This window comes from Panthera leo, chromosome D2 (assembly GCF_018350215.1).
Source record: "Panthera leo isolate Ple1 chromosome D2, P.leo_Ple1_pat1.1, whole genome shotgun sequence".
In the NCBI taxonomy this organism is placed as follows: domain Eukaryota; kingdom Metazoa; phylum Chordata; class Mammalia; order Carnivora; family Felidae; genus Panthera; species Panthera leo.
In genome coordinates, this window is record NC_056689.1 from 75,965,035 (window position 1) to 75,987,481 (window position 22,447).

A 22,447-nucleotide genomic window follows, 5' to 3' on the forward strand; every position below is an offset into this window, starting at 1 on the left:
AGGTTGAAATCTGTGTATTCCCGTACCTTCATCTGGTCTGTGTGGTCTTTGAGTACCAGGAAGATGTCTTACTCAACTTGGTCACTGTTATAGATATCTAGAGGTTTGTTTACGCATTACCACTCCTTCATCTTTTGCAGGGAACTGTTTATCTCACCCCTACTCCTGTACCATTTCTGTGGTTCTATGGGGCAGCCTCTTTGAACCTATAGCCAAGACCTTGGCTCAAGATGGACGAAGCAGGGTCTTCTTTGATATCTCAGAACTAGAAGAGAGTAAAAAAATGGAGAGAGCAAGCTCCCTTTCTTGATGCTGGGATGTAACATGTCCTGTTCCATGAACTGCTGGCAGTCATATTCTGAAGTGTGCATCCAGGATAAAGGAACCCAATCTTCAGTGGAAGACACAACCTGCTGATATAGAGCCAAGCATAAATGAGAAGTTGGGAAAGAGGGATTGCTGGCAGGGGTCTGTTCTCAAGGTTGGGCTCCCCTTAAAGTGCTATGATACCACGGCGCCTTTCTAATAAACAGACACGTTTGTTTAAATTAGTTTGGGTTGAAATTCTCTAGCAACCTTGATGAGGTAGACAGAATAATTCCTGCCCCAAGATAGCTATGTCCTAATCCCTGGAATCTGTGAATATCTTACATTACACAGCAAAGGGGAATTACAGAGCAGATGGAATCAAATTTGCTAATCAACTGATTTTTTTTTAAGTTTATTTATTTATCCTAGAGAGAGGCAGAGGCAGAGAAAGAGAGAGAGAGAGAGAGAGAGAGAGAGAGAGAGATTAAGAGAGAAATAGAGGATCCCAAGCAGGATGGATCCCAAGCAGGCTCCACACCAGCAGTGTGGAGCCAGATGTGGGGCTTGAACTCACGAACCCCGAGATCACGACCAGAGCCAAAACCAAGAGTCAGACGCTCAACTGACTGAGCCACCCAGGCACCCCAACTAATCAACTGATTTTAAGATAGAGAGATTATGCTGCATTCTGTGAATGGACCCAGTGTCATCACAGAGCTCCTTCAAAATGGAAAGGGGAGACAGAAAAGGAGGTCAGAATGATGTGAGTAGGATTCCACTGGGCATTGCTGACTTTGAAGACGGGGAAAGAAACCATGAGGACACAGGCAGCCTCTACAAACTGGAAAAGGCAAGGGAACAGATTCTCCCTGAAAGTCTCCAGAAGGAACGCAGCCCTGCATTCCTTGATTTTAGCTTTATAAGAACTACGTTGGACTTATATCTATAAAACTGTAAGACAATAAATACATTTGTGTTCTTTTAAGCCACTAAATTTGTTACAGCAACACTAGAAAACTCATTCTCTCTAGCACCCTTATAATCACTGAGAACATCTCTACTCTCAGTACCTTAAACTTCAAAATTCCTTTCTCTGAACCCTTGTTTCCATTTTTTTGTTTGCTCTGTGTTCTTAGCGTGTTCTTTAACTATTCTTTATGATCTTTAGTCTCTGCACATATTTTATTTCTTCCTGCTTGTGCAAATCTTCTGGCAGAGTTGTTAGCATATGGAGAGGCATCCACCAGAGTAACAATAGTAAGAGTGGTTTTTACTAGTAGTAGACCAAAAGGTTCTTTACCTCTACAGGACCTAGAAAAATGCTTCTAAGTAATTCTTTAGGAAAACTTTGTGAAATTGAATTAACGTGTTGACCAAAACCTGCCCCCACCCCCCAAAAACCCAAAATACATACACAAAACACTAAAAACAAAACAAAACAAAACACCCACCACCCATAAAAACAATTCCTTAAAATTTCTGGCAAGTATTAATTAAAAAAAAAATTAGAAATAGTAATTAAAACTGCTCAACCCCCCCTTTTAAGAGTAAATTATAAAACAGCATCACCATAAATGCCTTATATCTCCTGCGAATTACTTTTTGAGAATTCAGACGTTTGATCTTTATCTTTCCTCTCTGGCTTTTCATCTTTAAATACGAGATATACTGGTTTCAGTCTTGTGATGTTTTAGTGACAAAGTGAAACACTAGGTTTCTTAAAGGATGAAATGGACCATGAGTATATATAAATTATTTAATTAAAAACTCCCAATTTATATTCAGCTGACCAAGTTGTATGTCTTTAAGAACTTCATATTGATTTTAATTTTATATTTGTCAATATTTTAAATGAAAAAGATACCCTTTGGCTCAAGAGATTTTGTAGCCTTTCCTTCTCTAGGGTTTTCATTGCCTCCTGAAGCCCATCTCAAAGATCTTTGTCATTAGTGTGGGACCGTCCTATAAGAGCTTGCGAAAACTCAGAATATGATTAAATGTTGTAAATAGTAACTGATGAGCCTGCTATAGATGGGTTTAGCTTAATGTGCCTGGGTTTTCATGAACAGATCACTGAAATGAAAGGGCATATAGTGAAGTTTGCAGCCAGGCTTGGGGGCTGGGACTCAGATCTCAGTTCAATGCAATTTGTGATCTTAAGCAAATTATTTGATCCTTCGGTTTTACGTTATTATTACTATTATTATTTTTTTTATCGTGGGATGCTTCTAATATGTAAGAATAATATGGCAAACTCACATCTAGCTTTAACAAATCTTAACATTTTGCCATATTTGCTATGGGTCTTTTTTTTTTTTTGGTAAGAAATAAAATATTGTGGATCTCTGTAAAACCCGTCTCCTCCCCCTCCCCCACCCTAGTTCTTTCCTTCTCTAGTCAATAACTTCTGTCACGAAGGCATTGAGTGTCATTTTTATGCTTTAGACAATCTTACATGTTTTTCAAGTCTGAATAAATGGTATCCTCCTGTGCATATAATTTTTCAATATATTTTATTTTATTATCAATATAATAAATTTTCCTTCTTTTATATAATATTTTGTTTTTGAGGCTTATCCATGTCAATGTAGCTCTTATATATTCATTTGAAATGCTTTGCCATTTTCTGTTATACAAATATATAACAGTTTATTTTTCCATTCTCCTTTCAATGGATTCTGAAATTGTTTCTAGTTTTTCACTTTTAGAAAAAAATGCTGCAGCAGACATTTTTCTACATGACCGAGGGAGAGGGTTTCTAGGCTAGGAGCATAGCTATGGAATTGTTAGGACTTAGCATACATACATCTCAAACTTTCCCTGATCTCGTCACATTGCTCTCCAAAATGATCGGCACAGTGGCTGCTGTGTAAGTCCCGTTTCTCCACATTGTCACTGGTCCAGTGGTCCCCCAAACCAGCCCTTGGTTCAGTGACGTCCTAGAAGGACTCACAGCACTCAGAAATAGTTTCTACTCATGGCTATGGTTTATTACAGGGAAAGAAAACAAAGCAGGATCCACACAGAAAAAGGGCACAAGGGACCAAGTCTGGGGACAGCAGGTGTGAGCACCCAGAAGTCCTCTCCCAGTGGAACTGTACAGGATGTGCTAATTCCTTTGACACCTAATGGTAGCAATAGGTATGACGTATTGTGTGTCCAGGGAAGGCCTAAGGGTCTGGAGATTTTAATGGAGGTTGATCGTAGAGGCACATGTTGCCTTTGTGACTAGCTCTAGTTACTGAAACTCCAGATCTGCAGAAGGGAAGTGGCTGTTCACCAAAAATCACAGGGTCTGCACAAATTACCTAGACAGCTGGTGTAGCATGGTTAGAGTATATAAAATGCCTTATCACTTAATATCATAAAGATTCCAATAGCTCAGTTCCCAGGGACCAGCCAGAGGCTAGAAACGCAAGCAGGCCCTCCCGAGAACGTGTAAGATTTAGGCAGTCAGGCCTGCTGAGTTAATTTTTCTGCACACTTGCCAACTTGATATTTTCATTCTAAACTTTTAATCAGTTTGAGGGGTGTGAAATAGAATCTCATTAGTATTGTAATTTGCATTTTCTTGATTACAGGTGAGACTGAGTGAGTTGTCTGTTCTTCTGTGAGTTGTTCATTTTTAGTACCCTTTCTTTTCCCCATTATAGTTTTGGTCTTTTCCTTATTGACTTGCAATTCTTTCCACATTTTGAATATTAATCCTATGGTGGATACGTGTTGCAAGTATCTTTGCCCCATCTATAAATTGACTTTCTCTTATACTCCCAAGTTTTTTAAAAAAAATTTTAAATGTTTTTATTTATTTTTGAGACAGAGAGAGACAGAGCATGAGCAGGGTCAGAGAGAGAGGGAGACACAGAATCCGAAGCAGGCTCCAGGCTCTGAGCTGTCAGCACAGAGCCCAATGTGGGGCTCAAACTCATAGACCATGAGATCATGACCTGAGCCGAAGTCGGATGCTTAACCAATTGAGCCACCTAGGCACCCCACTCCCAGTTTTTTGAGTTATTTTTTTATGAACTTGTGTTGAATATTATTGAATGATGTTTCTTTATTCACTGATGTATTCATTTCTTGTGGCTGCTGTGACACATTACCACAGACTTGATGACTCAAAGCAATAGAAATTCATTCTCCTCCTCCAGTTTTGGTGGCCAGAAGTCTGAAATTAAATTGTCAAAAAAATAATAAAATTTAAAAAAAAAATAAATTGTCTGCAGGGTGGGTTCCTTCTGGAGGCTTTACAGGAGAATCCATTCCACGCCTCTCTCCTATCTGCAGTATTTGCCAGAAATCCTTGATCTTCCTTGGCTAGTAGTTGCATTAGTCTAATGATGGAATCTATTTTCCTGTTGCCATCTCCTCTGCCCTGTCTTCTCTTTATGTTTTTTATAAGAACACATCATTGAATTTAGGGCCCGGATAATCCAGGATGAAGTCCTCATCTCAAGACTTTCTTAATTATGTATGCAAAGACTTCTTCCAAATCAAATAAGATTCACAGGCTTGGGGATTAGGGAAAGGACATATCTTTTGGGAGACCACCGTGCAGCCCACTATAATTGAGATGACCCTTTTTTTCTTCTTTAATCTGTTAATGTAGTAGATTATATCTATATTCTAACATCAAACCATCCTTGCATTCACAGGATAAATCCCAGTTGGCTGTAATGTTTTTATAGCTGCTCTCTCTTTCTCTGTATGCGACAGAGCCAAATTCAATTTCCTTATATTGTATTTAGCCTTTTTGCCTCTGTGCTCATAAGTAAGATTAGACGATAATTTACTATAGTCTATATAGTTAAAATATAGTTAAAGTGTTGTCTAAATATAGTTACTATATTTTCTTATCCAGCTTCGATTTCATGGTCTGATGAAGTAATTCAGGGCCTTCCCTCTTTCCTAGTTATTGGAATAGTTTGTGTAAGGTGGGAAAACTTGCCTATCACAGCCACTTGACTTTAACTGAGGCTCAGTTTCCTCATAAGTCAAATGAGGAGAATGCTGGCACCAACCCTGGGGATGGTCAAGAAGATTTGAGATAAGGCTTGCGGTGAGGGGGCTGGCACCCGGGAGCCCTCTATAAGGTGGGCTGTTGGTACTGCAAGTGACACCTGTTCTAAACAACGCCTGATTTTGCAGCTGTTGATGCCTCCCGAGACTGTCCTCTCTTGAGATACCTCTGATGTTTGCCCAAGTTCAAAGTGAGAAGTGGCTGGTGTAGAGGAGAGAACATTGGACTGGAAGCCAGAAGGGCTGGTGTGGCTGTTAACTACCTGGGCGGCATTGATCAAAGCACTTGTTTTGTACCTTTCTGCTTTTAGACAGTTTTCTTTTCTGTTTTCAAGCAATTTTGTCTCTACTGCTTCCAGGGGGTCAGCATGAGTAACTTCCAGGCAGATTCTCTTTTATAAAAATAGCTCCAAATCCCACGAAACATTCCTAAGAGGCTTTGCTGCCTATAACAGACAAGAAACTGTCCGTTAGTGAATCAAGCAGATTTAATTTGCCTTTCAAAAGTGTTCAAGTTTGATTAAGAACAACATTTAATGAATAATAAAAGCTACTGTTTGTTGACATCCTATTCTGTTCAAGGTACCCTGCTGAGGTCACTAGATAAATTCCACCAGCCCCCTGAGTCCTCATTTTATCAATGGGACACCAATACTTGGAGAGGTGAAATAACGTGCCCCAGGTCACAGAAATGCAAACATTTATTTAATCCTTGCATTCATTTCCATAATCTCACCAAGCCACAGACTTGCCAAAAAGTAGCTGATGGAAGTCCCAGAAGGTGTCACTCAGAGAAGAGACTGGGTGCTCCAGACATCTCTGAGCAGCCAGTGTAGTGATCTGGGGTCTGTCTGAATGGTGGCTGGAGCATCGTGGCGCCTGCTGGGTGAGTGACGTACTTACTGATCACTCTTTACTACGTGCTGTTTGCCATGCAGAGAGCTCCCATGTGCATTAACTCACTTGATCTGAGCATCCGTGCTAAAGAAACAGAGACAACTGAGCTCATTCAGAAGGATCCAAAGCACTACGTCAGGCTATTTGTCTCAAGTAGTCACTGCTCTACTCAAAAAATGGGAGGAGAGGCATTAAAAACACGAGTTTGTTGCTAGCATAAGTGAAGATCCTAACCACACCCAGCTTCATTGGAAATCTGACACCTAGAATATGATGATAATGGTTCAGCCTGCTCCAAAGGTCAACAGAGCCTTCTCTGGCGTCCCGAAAGCTATGAGGACTGATTAATGGGCCTCATTAGTCAGTGTAATCGGGTATTATGAAAGCTGCAGCTCCTGCCACGATGGGAATATCAGGTGCCAACTCAAAGGTGCGGATGGACCCTGTTATTAATAAGGTGCTCTCAAAAATTGCAACCTAACTCCTATTCGGGTTGGTTAAAGGAGAAATGAAAACAAATCGGATTGTCAGATTGGGTAGCACCTTACAACTGGTGGAAAGGATTCAGAAGAAGTCACTATCCAGTCGCAGAAGCCTTCCCTGTTCATTTTCTTAACAGTGGTAACGAGGACAATAGATGCAAAAGGAATGACTTGGTAATGTTGGATGTCATCTTGAAGCCTTTTTATCACAGAGTGCCAGGGTGTCTACGAGCCTGGCAGTATTGCTTCTGGAAGGCAAGTCCTTAAGGAGTCAGGATGCTTTAACTGCTATTTGTTTAAAATAGCACCTTGCCCTTAACTAACCTAATTTCTGGGGCCATGTCTTTGGCCTTTCAGAATGACCCATACGGAATTTCTTTGGGGTGATCGCTATGATACATTGCTCTCATTAGAGGTGGTTTCATAAGTATTTATTGAAGGACTCTGAGATTCTGGGGTTGTAGAGTGTGTCGGATTTGGGTCTGTATTCCCACATGCATGGGAAAATTGGCTGAATGTATAGTAAAGTTCTGGAATCGAAAATTAGTCCAGATTGCTTTCTGTATCTGCGACAGGGGCTAGGTGCTCTCTGGGATGCAAAGAGGCAGAAGACATGGTCCAGCCCTTCAAAAAGCTGAGGATGAGGATGAAAACCAGCCTTCATGTCAAGTGCCACTGCCATTTGGTTGGCTGGTTGGTGGTGGATGCCTGGAGGGCAGTGTTGAGACAATGTTGAGACCTAGTCTGGGATCAGTGGGAAAAACACTGTGCTCAAATCTAACATCTATCGTGATCAAGGACGTGGGAGATATCACGATGCAACATATTTTCCATCCCCAGCTCAAAAAGCATAAATAAACACAGTGCAACATAGCTGGTGTCAGGGAGCACAGGAATATTTTGATGATACTTGGTGGTAGTTCCATTGGGGGTAGGAATACCTTCCCCCTTTAGGGCCGGGGGTTGTTCTAGCCCGCTGTGGACAGACTGATGCACATCTTGAGGAAGGATGTGAGGTTGCCGTGCAGCTCAGGCACCCGTGATGGCAGCTGGTTCATGGAGATGCTTCCGAAAACGAGGTAGAATGGCGCTGTGGTCGCCTGGTAACTGGTCACGCACCTGCTGCCCAATGCCGACAAGCCCCAGACGCTGCTGGGTCCTTATGACTTTGCAGAATCTGTCACATAGAAGAGCTTGCCTTTTAGAATCAGATGAAGGGGTTTTGGTTCTTATATCCAAAAGGTAGCTTTGAGAAGCCCTCCAGGTGTGTGGAGGGGGCCCGGATTCTGATGGGGACTCGTACACACTGGGAAGCTTACAATGCCACCCAGCATACAGAATTCAGAACAAGACTGACATGAAACCATAACACAACTGCGTTTTCAAAATGACACGGAGCTTGTATACATGCTGAAATTTAAATGGTTTCTTGCTGGATTTTAAAATTTCTTTGCCTTCTCCCTGCTTAGCTGGTACCCTGCATACTTACTTGTTTCACTCCTTGGAGATTCAGTCCTGGCTGTAGACCTACCTGTCAGACAGGTTCGGGAGTGGCAGGACAGAAAAACAGCACTTTCTGTCATCCTTGTGGCCATACCCATATTCACTCCAAGTTCTCACAAGCCCTGAGCAGCCTGCCTGCTTGGCTGAAACTAAGCATTGGGGAAATTCCTTGGCCCTAAATAATTGCCGTTGTAACATTCTGAAAAGACCGATTTCTCCCCTTACATTTCAACAGATGCAGAGAATTAATTCCACCTGCCACCGCATCCTTGAATAAAGAGGTCATTCGTAGACAGCACTTCTCGCATCCACTCATGGAAGCACAGAGTGTTCATGATGTCTGGTGAGTACCCATCCAGAGGGGAGAGGCTGGAGGGCTGGATGGCAATGCTCTCCTTGCCTCTGACTTGTTATTTTCCCAAGTGATGTCAAAAAGCTTGTCTCAGCCTTCCTGTTCATTAATAAAACTCCTGGCTGAGACACACTCATGCTGACCATTAGACTCAACACGTGTTTCTTTTTGTTTTTATTTTTTAAGAAATTCTTTTTTATTAAGAATTTTTTTATCTTTATTTATTTTTGAGAGAGAGACAGCATGTGAGCAGGGAAGGAGCGGAGAGAGAGAGGGAGACACAGAATCGGAAGCAGGCTCCAGGCTCTGAGCTGTCAGCACAGAGCCCGACGCGGGGCTCGGATAACTGTGAGATCGTGACCTGAGCCAAAGTTGGTCGTTTAACCAACTGAGCCACCCAGGCGCCCTCAACACATGTTTCTTGCCTACGTGTCCTGCCCTAGGCTGGAGGTTGAGAATCCCGAGACAGCATCTGTCCTGGGTGTCTTGCAATCCAGTAAGGAGGGGAGATACATAAATACCTGTGCGCCCGTACAGTAAGGACTGTCCTGGAGAGGTGGACTCCAACTCCTACTTTACTTCTTTCTCTCATATTTGATAATCCATCTAGTAGGAAGGCACATTAGCATCGAAGATATTCCAGATCTGCCCACCTGTGCTCAGAATCCTCTGATAGATCCCCTTTTCCCTCTTTGCCAAAACCTAACATCCTGAGAATGTCTGCAGCCTGACCCCCCGGGGTGTTTCAGAACATGGTGTCTTACCCTCTGCTCCAGCCAAATGTGCCCGGCACTTGGTAGGCCCTCAGTGAGTATTTGCCGGATGAATGGGTGATTTGAATGACTGCATCACTGCAACATTGTGTGGGAGCAGGGGGTGACTATCACAAGGGACAGGTGGGGATGTCTGAAAGGTTTCAATCATGAGGACACCACTTCTCAGCTGGGTGTTTTACAGGCCAGATGGCTGGTGAGGACGGGAGCAGCTGGGTTACTTTCAGGCGGTGGGAACAGCAGTCAGAAAGGCACAGGAGGCTGGCAGAGAAAATTTAAGAGAGCATTCTTGTTCAGTGACAATTTTATGACATCTAAGTGTCCTGTCTCCAGACTCTTTATCTTACATGACTCATCATATCCTTATAAAGTCTGAGGTTTTTGTAGTCTTAGCTTAATCTGAGTCAAGTACTGCTCTGAAAACCAAATTCCTATCGGAAGATTTAAATTTGATGCTGGAAAATATGGGGTATTCTCACCCATTCTAGACAGATTCCTAAGATAGTCAAAGGCATGAATCTATACACAGAAAGAGGTATAGCTAGAAATCCAGAGACTCAGATTTGTTGGTATTGATTCTCACAGGGAAAGGGAATGAAAATATCAGTTAGGGTGGCTGGCTGGTGGAGGTGGGGATCCTCCCACCCTCAACCTGACGTTTTTCAGAGAAGCTGAGTTTGACAGAAGAGACAAGGGGCTATCTGAAATGTAGGCTTGGCCCTTTTAGTCCACAGGGACTCCAGCATCATGGATGAAGTGATACCATTCAAATTTCTTTAGGATTCTAAAGAAAATTAAGTAAAATGTCCAGAATTCAACGTGTGATATTGAAAAAAACAACAAAAACTCTACCAAGTTGGGGCGTGAGAAAGCACTAGATTTTGAGGTCAAAACCTGGGGTTAAAATCCTGGCTCCACCCTTTGGACTTTGGGCCAAATGACTCTTATGAGTCCAGGTTGTCTCCATGATAAACGATAGGTCCAGTGTGTGAAACGGCCCAATATAAGCGCTCAAAAATTATTAGTGAAAACGGAATCTGGAAGTTATAATTCAGGCCGACATGCATGAACAAAAAGGAAGCTAAACAAAAGGAAGCTAAACAAAAAGGAAGCTAAATCTAGTAAATATTAGTCAAAGTGATGGAGGGCAAAGATTACAGAAAGAGATGCCAAGGACTAGAGAACAACATTTTGTATTTTCTAATGTTATTGATGAAGTTGGTATTCATTATTACAACACTGATTCACTTGGGATTGAAAAGGGATACCATATGCCTTGCTGCAGGAACGAAGTCATAATTCATTACCGTTAAAATAAAATCATTAGGATGACATATTACCAACATAAGGAACACAGTCACAAAGCTCTAGAAAAATCAACAATTCGTGAGCAAGCTTTCGTGGGTAGAAATGCATGAGTGATTGTGATACTGTGGCTCCTTCTTTATCCCAGGGGTTTGGGAAATATTTTGGGGGCTTTGGGTTGGTAAGACCCCTGTATTCACATGGAAGTATGAGGCAGGATATTGAATTTACAGAATGTAGTTCACTGGCTTTGAGTATGGTTTGCAAGGGAAATAGATTTGTTTGGCCATAAAGTGAGATAGGTCGTGCAGATGAGAATGCTTCCCAAATTGCAAAGTACTAGAAGCATGTTGGTTCGTTTTCACTTTCTACCTTCCAAAATTATTCACAGACTAAACGAGACAGTGTCTACCTAGAGATGCCTTGTGGCTGATGTCCAGTGCGGAAAGATGTGCGGGAGAATGCATGGGAACCTTCATTAACTTGGAGGAGGATGGGAAATTGGGGAGGATGGAAAATCGGTGCCACTATTTTGGGGGGCAATTTGTCAGCTTTTAGGGAAACTGAATATACACATACTCAAAGACTCAGCAATTCTGGGTTGAGGAAATTTCTTGCCTACATCAAGACTTGCATACAAGGATGTTTACCACAGCATTGCCTGTAATAACAAAGGTTTGGAAATAAGCTAATAGCCAACAGTAAGAGGAATTGGTAAGTGTGGCAAATTCATAAAATGGAGTATCATATAGCAGTTAAAAATAATCATCTATTTACTAATCAAGCCCAGCAGAGAAAAAAAGACTAAAGACTTGAATAGTCACTTCACTCAGTGATTGATAAATGTATAAAAAGACCATCGAGTTCATTGGTTATCAAGGAAATTCAAACTAAAGCCATATTTTATAGTTACAACATTGACACAAGTTTGATTATGACAATATCAAGTCTTTGAAAAGCTTAGAGCCACAGGAACACTTACCCTCTGCTGGTGGGAATGGCGGTTGCTGTAGCCCCTTTGGACGTTGGTGTGGCATCGAGTGAAAGTTGAAGACGTGTGTACCTCTAACCTAGCAATTCCGCTTTGTGGCATCGAGGTGCTCCTGCGCAGATGCTCAGGAACATTCATACCAGCTTTGTTCCAGTAAAACACTGGAAACCATCCAAATGTCTGAGGATGAAGACTGGATAAATAATGATGCATGGTTATGTAAATTAATACACAATAGTTATAAGCATCTGCAGGAATGAACTGTGCACATAATACTGAATTTTTAAAAGATGCGTGAAAATGCATGTAATTCCATTTATGTGAAGTTGAAAAGCATGAAAAATCAGGCAATATATCATTTAGGAGTATATGACATGTATGGCAAAACTAACAAAGAATAAGGAAATAATGAGCAAAACTTTGGGATACAGTTACTTCTAGAGGGAGAGAGTTTGGTTGAATCTGGGGGGCCACCCTGGGTTTCTGTGGCACTGGCAATGTGACTGCAGGAGGACTACCGGGGCTCATTTTACACTCAACCTCAATACCCTTGTATACACATGTGAAAAACAGACTGATCTCAAAGATACAGTAGTATTAAAGGAAGAAAGTAAAAAGTCAAATGAGCTACCCAGAACATTCCTGTCTGTGGGGAAAAGATAACCCACACTAGGAAAATATTGTTAGGGATGCCTTTAGATGTAAATAAGGTCACTCAGGGAAGTTCTATTATTTATTTATTTGTTTGTTTATTTGTTTGTTTTTATTTTTTTTACTTTATTTTTTATTTTTTAAAATTTACATCCAAATTAGTTAGTATATAGTGAAGCAATGATTTCAGGAGTAGATTCCTTAATGCCCCTTACTCATTTAGCCCATCCCCCCTCCCACAACCCCTCCAGCAACCCTCAGTTTGTTCTCCATATTTATGAGTCTCTTCAGTTTTGTCCCCCTCCCTCTTTTTATATTATTTTTGTTTCCCTTCCCTTATGTTCATCTGTCTTATCTCTTAAAGTCCTCATATGAGTGAAGTCATATGATTTTTGTCTTTCTCTGACTAATTTCACTTAGCATAATACCCTCTAGTTCCATCCACGTAGTTGCAAATGGCAAGATTTCATTCTTTTTGATTGCTGAGTAATACTCCATTGTGTGTGTATATATAATATATATATATATATATATTATATATACACCACATCTTCTTTATCCATTCATCCATCGATGGGCTCTTTCCATACTTTGGCTATTGTTGATAGTGCTGCTATAGACATGGGGGTGCATGTGTCCCTTCAAAACAGCACACCTGTATCCCTTGGATAAATGCCTAGTAGTGCAATTGCTGGGTCATAGGGTAGTTCTATTTTTAGTTTTTTGAGAAACCTCCATACTGTTTTCCAGAGTGGCTGCACCAGCTTGCATTCCCACCAACAATGCAAAAGAGATCCTCTTTCTCCGCATCCTCACCAACATCTGTTGTTGCCTGAGTGGTTAATGTTAGCCATTCTGACAGGTGTGAGGTGCTATCTCATTGTGGTTTTGATTTGTATTTCCCTGATGATGAGTGATGTTGAGCATTTCTTCATGTGTCGGTTGGCCATCTGGATGTCTTCTTTGGAGGAGTGTCTATTCATGTCTTTTGCCCATTTCTTCACTGGATTATTTGTTTTTTGGGTGTTGAGTTTGATATGTTCTTTGTAGATTTTGGATACTAACCCTTTATCTGATATGTCATTTGCAAATATCTTCTCCCATTCTGTCAGTTGCCCTTTAGTTTTGCTGATTGTTTCCTTCACTGTCAAGAAGCTTTTTATTTTGATGAGGTCCTAGTAGTTCATTTTTGCTCTTGTTTCCCTTGCCTCTGGAGACGTGTTGAGTAAGAAATTGCTGCGGGCAAGATCAAAGAGGTTTTGCCTGCTTTCTCCTCGAGGATTTTGATGGCTTCCTGTCTTACATTGAGGTCTTTCATCCACTTTGAGTTTATTTTTTTTTAATTTTTTTTTTCAACGTTTTTTATTTATTTTTGGGACAGAGAGAGACAGACAGAGCATGAACGGGGGAGGGTCAGAGAGAGAGGGAGACACAGAATCGGAAACAGGCTCCAGGCTCCGAGCCATCAGCCCAGAGCCCGACGCGGGGCTCGAACTCACGGACTGCGAGATCGTGACCTGGCTGAAGTCGGACGCTTAACCGACTGCGCCACCCAGGCGCCCCAACTTTGAGTTTATTTTTGTGTATGGTGTAAGAAAGTGGTCCAGGTTCATTCTTCTGCATGTCGCTGTCCAGTTTTCCCAGCACCACTTGCTGAAGAGACTGTCTTTATTCCATTGGATATTCTTTCCTGCTTTGTCAAAGATTAGTTGCCCATATGTTTGTGGGTCCATTTCTGGGTTCTCTATTCTGTTCCATTCATCTGACTGTCCGTTCTTGTGCCAGTACCATACTGTCTTGATGATTACAACTTTGTAGTATAGCTTGAAGTCTGGGATTGTGATGTCTCCTGCTTTGGTTTTCTTTTTCAAGATTTCTTTGGCTATTTGGGGTCTTTTCTGGTTCCATACAAATTTTAGGGTTATTTGTTCTAGCTCTGTGAAGAATGCTGGTGTTGCTTTGATAGGGTTTGCATTGAATATGTATATTGCTTTGGGTAGTATCGACATTTTAACAATATTTGTTCTTCCTATCCAGGAGCATGGAATTTTTTTCCATTTCTTTGTGTCTTCTTCAATTTCTTTCATAAGCTTTCTATAGTTTTCAGTGTATAGATTTTTCACCTCTTTGGTTAGATTTATTCCTAGGTATTTTACGGTTTTTGCTGCAACTGTAAATGGGATCAATTCCTTGATTTCTCTTTCTGTCGCTTCATTGTTGGTGTATAGGAATGCAACCAATTTCTGTGCGTTGACTTTATATCCTGCAACTTTGTTGAATTCGTGAATCAGTTCTAGCAGTTTTTTGGTGGAATCTTTAGAGTTTTCCATAAAGAGTATCATGTCATCTGCGAAGAGTGAAAGTTTGACCTCCTCCTGGTTGATTTGGATGCCTTTTATTTCTTTGTGTTGTCTGATTGCAGAGGTTAAGACTTCCAATACTATGTTGAATAACAGTGGCGAGAGTGGACATCCCTGTCTTGTTCCTGACCTTAGGGGGAAATCTCTCAGTTTTTCCCCATTGAGGATGATATTAGCATTGGGTCGTTCATATACGGCTTTTATGATATCAAGGTATGATCCTTCTATCCTTACTTTCTTGAGGGTTTTATGAAGAAAGGATGCTGTATTTTGTCAAATACTTTGTCTGCATCTATTGAGAGGATCATATGGTTCTTGTCCTTTCTTTTATTGGTGTGATGAATCACGTTAATTGTTTTGTGGATATTGAACCAGCCCTGCATCCCAGGTATAAATCCCACTTGGTTGTGGTGAATAATTTTTTTAATGTATTGTTGGATCCGGTTGGCTAATATCTTGTTGAGGATTTTTGCATCCATGTTCATCAGGGAAATTGGTCTATTGTTCTCCTTTTTAGTGGGGTCTCTGGTTTTGGAATCAGGGTAATGCTGGCTTCATAGAAAGAGTTTGGAAGTTTTGCTTCCATTTCTATTTTTTGGAACAGCTTCAAGAGAATAGGTGTTAACTCTTCCTTAAATGTTTGGTAGAATTCCCCTGGAAAGCTATCTGGCCCTGGTCTCTTGTTTTTTGGCAGATTTTTGATTACTAATTTGATTTCCTTACTGGTTATGAGTCTGTTCAAATTTTCTATTTCTTCCTGTTTCAGTTTTGGTAGTGTATATGTTTCTAGGAATTTGCCCATTTCTTCCAGATTGCCCATTTTATTGGCATATAATTGCTCATAATATTCTCTTATTATTGTTTTTATTTCTGTTGTGTTGGTTGTGATTTCTTCTCCTTAATTCTTGATTTTACTTATTTGGGTCCTTTCCTTTTTCTTCTTGATCAAACTGGCTAGTGGTTTATCAATTTTGTTAATTCTTTCAAAGAACCAGCTTCTGGTTTCATTGATCTGTTCTACTGGTTTTTTTTTTGTTTGTTTGTTTGTTTTGTTTTGTTTTGTTGATAGCCTTAATTTCTACTCTGATCTTTATTATTTCCTATTTCCTGTGTTCTGCTGGTTTGGGGTTTTATTTGCTATTTTTTTTCCAGCTCCTTAAGGCTTAAGGTTAAGTTGTCTATTTGAGATCTTTCTTCCTTCTTTAGGAAGGCCTGGATTGCTATATACTTTCCTCTTATGACCTCCTTTGTTGCGTCCCAGAGGTTTTCGGTTGTGGTGCTATCATTTTCATTGACTTCCATATACTTTTTAATTTCTTCTTTAACTGCTTGGTTAGCCCATTCATTCTTTAGTAGGATGTTCTTCAGTCTCCAAGTATTTGTTACCTTTCCAAATTTTTTCTTGTGGTTGATTTCGAGTTTCATAGCACTGTGGTCTGAAAATATGCACAGTATGATCTCGATCTTTTTGTACTTACTTAGGGCTGATTTGTGTCCCAGTATATTGTCTATTCTGGAGAATGTTCCATGTGCACTGGAGAAGAATGTATATTCTGCTGCTTTAGGATGAAATGTTCTGAATATATCTATTAAGTCCATCTGGTCCAATGTGTCATTGAAAGCCATTGTTTCCTTATTGATTTTTTGATCAGATGATCTGTCCATTGCTGTGAGTGGGGTGTTGAAGTCTCCTACCATTATGGTATTACTATTGATGAGTTTCTTTATGTTTGTGATTAATATTTGGGTGCTTTCCCATTTGGTGCATAAATGTTTACAATTGTTAGGTCTTCTTGGTCTATAGACCCCTTGATTATAATATAATGTCCTTCTGCATCTCTTGATACAATCTTTATTTTAAAGTCTAGATTGTCTGATGTAAGAATGGCTGCTCCAGCTTTCTTTTGTTGACCATTAGCATGATAGATGGTTCTCCATCCCCTTATTTTCAACCTGTATGTGTCTTTAGGTCTAAAGTGTGTCTCTTGTAAACAGAATATAGATGGGTCTTGTTTTCTTATCCATTCTGTTACCCTATGTCTTTTGATTGGAGCATTGAGTCCGTTGATGTTTAGAGTGAGTACTGAAAGATAAGAATTTATTGCCATTATGATGCTTGTAGAGTTGGAGTTTCTGGTGGTGTTCTCTGATCCTTTTTAATCTTTTGTTGCTTTTGATATATATATATATATATATATATATATTTCTCTTTTTTTTCATCTTTTCTCACCTCAGAGAGTCCCCCTTAAAATTTCTTGCAGGGCTGGCTTAGTGGTCAGAAACTCCTTTAATTTTTGTTTGTTTGCGTAACTTTTTATCTCTCCTTCTATTTTGAATGACAGCCTTGCTGGATAAAGAATTCTTGGCTGCATATTTTTCTGATTCAACACATTGAATATATCCTGTCACTCCTTTCTGGCCTGCCAAGTTTCTGTGGATAGATCTGCTGCAAACCTGATCTGTCTTCCCTTGTAGGTTAGGGACTTTTTTTCCCTTGCTGCTTTCATGATTCTCTCCTTGCCTGAGTATTTTGTGAATTTGACTATGATATCCCTTGTTGAAGGTCAGTTTTTGTTAAATCTAATGGGAGTCCTCTGTGCTTCCTGGGTTTTGATGTCTGTGTCTTTCCCCAGGTTAGGAAAGTTTTCCGCTATGATTTGTTCACATAACCCTTCTACCCCTATTTCTCTCTCTTCCTCCTCTGGGACCCCTATGATTCTGATGTTGTTCCTTTTTAATGAGTCACTGATTTCTCTAATTCTTAAATCATGCTCTTTTGCCTTAATCACCATCTTTTTTTCTGCTTCTTTATTCTCTATAAGTTTGTCCTCTGTATCACTGATTCTCTGTTCTGCCTCGTCCATCCTTGCCACCACTGCATCCATCCATGATTGCAGCTCAGTTATAGCATTTTTAATTTCATTCTGGCTATTTTTTACTTCTTTGTCTCTGCAGAAAGGGATTCTAATCTATTTTGGACTCCAGCTAGTATTCTTATTATCGTGATTCTAAATTCTGGTTCAGACATCTTGCTTGTGTCTGTGTTGGTTAAATCCCTGGCTGTCGTTTCTTCGTGCTTTTTCTTTTGGGGTGAATTCCTTCGTTTTGTCATTTTTGAAGGGAGAAAAGGAATTAATGAGGGAGAAAAATTGAAATTAAATTAAAATTAAAAAATTAAAATTAAAAATTAAACACACACACAAATCGAAAAGATGATGCTAGATCCTAGGTGTGTTTTGATCTGGGTGTAGAAAGTGGTTTGACAGATTAGAGGAACAAAAAAAAGGGGGGGAGAGAAAAAAAGGAAATTGAGAATTTGAAAAAATGAACACACTAAAGTAGACTAAAATACACAAAAGCAGAGAATACAGTAGAAAAAGTTAGAAAAAAATATTTTTGGTAAAAATTAAAAAGAAAAAATATGATTTTTTCATTTTCTGTATTTAAGAAAAAAGAAATGAAATGAAAAAGAGAAAAAAGATTAAAAAAAGAAAATAAAAGACAAAAAAAAGAAATCATTTGAAAATCTGAAAAAGTGAATACACTGTAGTAGACTGAAATAAAATGATGGGAGTAAGAGAATTTGAAAAAAATTACATAAAAGCAAAAAATATAGTAATAAAAATTAAATAAAAATATTTTTAAGATAAATTGAAAGTAAAAATGATGTTTTTCTCTTTCTGCATTTAAGAAAAGGAAAAGAAATGAAAAAGAGAAAAAGGAAAAAAGAGAAATTGTTTGAAAATTTGAAAAGGTGAGTACACTGAAGTAGACTAAAATAAAATGATGGAAGTAAAGTAGAATTTGAAAAAATTTACACAAAAGTAAAAAATATAATAAAAATTAAAGACATATTTTTAATAAAAATTGAAAATAAAAATGAGTTTTTTCTCTTTCTGTATTCAAGAAAAAGAAAAGATTTGTAAAAGAGAAAAAGGAAAAAGAGAGAGAAAAAATAATTGAATAGATGAACCTGCTAACAGATTGAAGTAGGACTGAAATTGCTTCGTTTTCCCTAGAGGTCAGTCCATGTAGCTCTTTATAGTCCATAAATTAAGGTTTGTGAGGTTTGTATTCTTGAGAAACAAAGCTGGCCCAGTTGGGCGGGGCTCGGTGTAACAGCTCCGCTCTCCCCTAGATGGCGCTGCTAGCCTACTGGGGTGGATTGTTGCGGTGCTCCTCGGTGCGCATGCCCATGCGTGGGAGTGGTGAAAAATGGCGTCACCCAGCCACCCAGTCGCTTCTCCCGGATCAGCAATCGTGCACCAGTCCTCTGTCTTCAGCTCTCGTTCACTCCCCGCTTTTACACTCTCCGTGACCAGGCCCCAGGCAGTACCTCTCTCCAGAGTTTTGTCTCAGAGGTGGCTGTTTTCCCCGGCCCCTTACTTCCGCAGGACTGCGCTTGGACCCGCTCTGCCCCCTGCGGGAGGGTCTCACCCAGCAATGGCCGAATGAGCAACGGCCAAATGTTGGCTGCACCCAGGAATGCTTGCCGGACCCTTCTGCGGCCGGTGCCCCAAGACTGTGGCCAGGTGCCACCCGCCCCAGAAAAGTTCATGAGATGGTGTAGCAGCAGCTTTTCAGGGATTATGGAAAATCACCACACACATCTGGCACCAGGCTTCAGCCTTAAGGATCTTGTTTCAGCCCCAGCAAATGTGGCCATTTTCTGGGGTCTGCTGGGACCAGGTGGCTTCAACTGTCTCCACCAAATGTCCTTCCAGCAGTGGAACCGCTTTTCCCCGTGTGGCTTGAGAACCTCCCAGACTCCACTCTGCTCCTGGGGATTCGCCCTTCCCACCAGAGCACCGCCAGGTAGGGAGCTGCGGAGTTGCAGACTCACTCTCCTTGTTTACAGTCTTAATTGAATTTAAACCCTCTTTCTCCCTTTTTAGTTTAGTCCCTGCGGCTGTTTCCAATTTTCCACTTTCTCTCCAGCTGCTTTTGGGGATGGGTGCTTTTCCCAAATGCTCCCCCCTCCCCAGTCTCTGTCCTCTCTTGCCGGCAAAAGGGGTTCCCTACCTTTTGGGGCATCTTGCTCCCCAAGTTCAGCTCTTCGTGTCGCGTACCTGCTGAATTCTGTGGTTCAGGTTGTGCAGATTGTTGTGTTCATCTTCCAATTGGTTTTCTAGGTGCGTCGGATGGTTTAGTGTTGGTCTGGCTGTACTTCATGGACGCGAGACACACGAAAAGCTTCCATGCTGTTCTGCCATCTTGGTTCCTCCTCCTATTTATTTATTTTTTTAATGTTTATTTTTGAGAAAGAGAGAGAGAGAGAGAGCGTGAGCAGGGGAGGGGCAGAGACATAGAATCCGAAGCACGCTCCAGGTTCTGAGCTGTCGGCACAGAGCCTGACGTGGGGCTTGAACCCACAAATTGTGAGATCATGACCTGAGCCAAAATCAAGAGCTGGACGCTTGACCAACTGAGCCACCCAGATGCCCCAAATTTTAATTCTTAAAATATGTTGTTCTTGTTGGTAGATGAAGGGTCACACCATAAAGTAGAAACTAAAGCTATTTGCTAATTTGTCTTGGCTCCTTAGTCACAAGTCTGTCATAAACTAAGATGTGTATTTAATTTCCTTCTCTTTTATCAAGATTGTGTCCAAGTAGAGCTCTTTTCATGGTTGTAATGTCAATGAAACCACCAGCATTAGGAGCTGTGGTCTACACTGGCTTTGCCTTCTCTTACCACAGTCCAACATTTGTTCAGGCCCCTACTCTCTGTTTCTCTGTTACCACCCATCACACCCAAACTACTGATGTGGCCTCTGCTGTTTACTCCAATGATAGCTGCTCTATTCCCAAATCTATAATTTTCAGCCTAGTCAAACATTCAACACCAATATCTTCATTCTAAAGAATATTAAAACAATGTAATAATAGTAAAAGTGATAAAGCAGAAAAAAACCCATTATAACAATTAGGAAAAAATTAAAAGTATCCTTATTTTCAGAAGATATGTATTTAGAAAACCCTGGCAAATTAATTGCACAGCTATGAGAACTAATAAGACAATTCATTCAATGGTTGAGCTAGAGATATATATAAATCTTCTGTGAATGCCAGTAGTAGGTTAGTTAGGAAGCTTGATGGGGAAAGTGCCATTCTTTTAAGAATTAAAAGAAAAAATTTTTTTAATGTTTATATTTGAGAGAGACAGAATGCAAGTAGGGGAGAAGAAGAAAGAGAGAGAGAGAGACAGAATCCGAAGCAGGCTCCGGGCTCTGAGCTGTCACTATAGAGCCTGATGTGGGGCTCAAACCCATGAACCGTGAGATCATGACCTGAGCCGAAGTTGGACACTCAACTGAATGAGCCACCCATGCGCCTACAAAGTGCCATTCTTAATAGCCACCTTTGCTGAGGATGCTTGTCTGAGTGCAGACTTTCACAAGGTCTCTCATGAAAATAATCCCATCTACTTGGGGCCCTCAACCCCTAACCCTGGGCTGGACCCTTTCCAAAAGGCTTGGGGTCGGGGCACATGCCAGGGCAACCCCTCCACCGTCCTTGACACGTTTTTCCCTACAGTGCCTAAGAGGCGCAGCTCTGCCTCCAGCACAGAAACCTGGAACGCTCTCCCAGTGCAGCACCCTCCCTCCCCCTCCAATCACATTTCCAGCCACATCGCCAATTCAGAAGGCTCTGTATTTGCATTGCTAAAAGGTCCCTTTGGCTGGCTCTCCTAGGAAAATGGGACAGTCTCCTCAAATGGACTATTGAAATCTCTTCCTCTCATCAGGCAAAAATGGCTTATTTAGAGCTCTCAAATGACAGATAAGAAATTTTTTTTAGCCTTAATGTTTCTAAAAGCAATAGTTCTGGGAAAAATTCTCTATGATCATAGAAATGCAGTAGTCTTGGCTTTTGGGGGGGGTGGGATTGCTTGGAAAGGAGCAAGAGAGGATTTTTCTGGGGTGATAGAAATGTGCGAGTTCTTGTTTAGGAGGTGGTTTCACAGGTGTACACAACTGTGAATAATTACTGACGAGAACATGTAGCATCTGCACATTTTATTGTAGGTAAACCATACCTCAATTAAAAAAGAGTTGCAGTTCTCAAAGACTAGGGTGCCTCAGAATTGGATAATGGACCATGGAAGGGGTTGAGGAAGCTGCATTTTTTATTTTAACGTTTATTTTTGAGAGAGAGAAACAGAGATGCGAGTGGCAGAGGGGCAGAGAGAGAGAGAGAGAGAGAGAGAGAGAAGGAGACACAGAATCGGAAGCAGACTCCAGGCTCTGAGCTGTCAGCATAGAGCCCAACGTGGGGCTCGAACTCACAAAATGCGAGATCATGACCTGAGCCGAAGTTGGACACTCAACCGACTGAGCCACCCAGGAGTCCCAGGAAATTTCTACCCTTAGAGTCAGTGCTACAGGACGAGATGCAGTTTCTTTCCAGTAGATCCCTGTTAGAACGCAAATAGGAAAGTGGCAAAGAGCAAGGCAAGGCCATGGGAATCAGATGCAGAGGGAGGGAGATGCCAGGTCGTCTCAGTGAGAAATCATCAGCACAAATAAGGAGAAAGTTTGCCTCACAATGGACCAGAATCAGTAACAGGCCCTAAGTGTAGAAAGAAAACAGCTCAGCCCTGTTGGGGAATCATACATGTCTTGGGAAGAAGAAAAGGTTGTAAAGGAAAACAAGTAGCTCCAGAAGCCCAAGCCGTTATTCTGGGGGTTTCTACTAGTTATGCATCGGGTATATGACAAGTCAGCCCAACATTTTTTTTTTTTTGGTCTTAAAAACACCAAAACGTTACTTCATTGCTCCTGTGGGTCAGGAATTACTGAGCGG